Below are 1,195 nucleotides of genomic sequence, written 5' to 3'. Positions count from 1 at the left end.
CTGATTCTGGTAGACTCCTGGCCAATCCAGGAGGGTTGGCAACCCTAGTCCCTACCACTCCATGCCTGAAACTCCTGACTTTCTGAAACTCTGGTTGGTTGGCTAATGAAAAGACTGGTTATACCCCCACCCCATGACCACTTTTGCACTTATAGCTCACTTTGTTTCCCTGCTCCTAACTCAAACTGGTTTACATATATTGCATAAACTGGTTTGAGCCAAATCAGTTAAGTCTGATACTTGTGGAGGAGGCGTGGGCTGAGAGAGGCACCAGGCCTGGGCAGGCATCCCGGGAGACGTGGTCTGTGGCAGGCCCTCACCATCCAGCCTCTCAGCCCCCCTGCAGGGGGTCCGCTAAGGCCCTGCTCTCCTTGTGCTGAGCTCAGGGAAGCAGCAGGGCCAAGCCTGCAAAGCCACGAGCCACTCCCTGCCCTCAAGTCCCTTCCCACGAGTTTGGGAACAGCGAGGATAGCTTTCCATGCGTGGAAGGATGGCATCTTTGAGATAAACCAGGTTTATCTCAAAGCAGTTTCAGCCACTTTCAAACCGGTTTGTGGCACCGATGCCCCACGTTCTAGTCCTTTCAAACGCTGCTGCCTTCTCCCCTTGGACTATGTTCTCCCTGGGCCTCCTACAACAAACCTCTTCCTCCCCTTGCCCAGGGATAGTATTCGCACCGGCCTTTAAACCTGAATCTGAACAGGACAGACATAAAGACCCGGCGGCCAAAGCTTCACTGGGGAGGAAGATTTTTAAGAATGCCTGTTAGCGTCGGCCTCCGGGTCTTTAAGTCTGCCCTGTTCAGATTCAGGTTTAAAGGCAGGCTGTTTTGGCTCGTGAGACACCAAGGGCCTGCCAGGCGCTTGGCGGCGGCTGGCGTTTCCCCTGACCAAGGGGCTCCTGCAGTGCTGGTTCTCGGCTCTGGAGAAGCCCCGCGCTCAAGCGGGACCCAGAGACATCACGTCGGACTGGCGAAGGTGCCATCCTTGTGCCAACCGCGCTGGTCCCAACGCCGTGGGAAGGGGCTTGAGGCCGGGGGTGACTCGTGGCCCCGCCGAGCTGAGCACGAGGAGAGGGGGCCTCGCGCAGCCCGGCCAGCGCACTCGGGCGCTGCGCGGCGAGGACGTGCCGCAGACTACATCTCCCAGGATGCCTGCCCGGGCCGGGCGCCCCTCCCCGCCCAGCCCACGCCGCC

This window comes from Crocodylus porosus, unplaced genomic scaffold, assembly GCF_001723895.1.
Source record: "Crocodylus porosus isolate Cpor-Errol unplaced genomic scaffold, CroPor_comp1, whole genome shotgun sequence".
NCBI lineage: Eukaryota > Metazoa > Chordata > Crocodylia > Crocodylidae > Crocodylus > Crocodylus porosus.
This window is presented reverse-complemented; position numbering follows the sequence as displayed.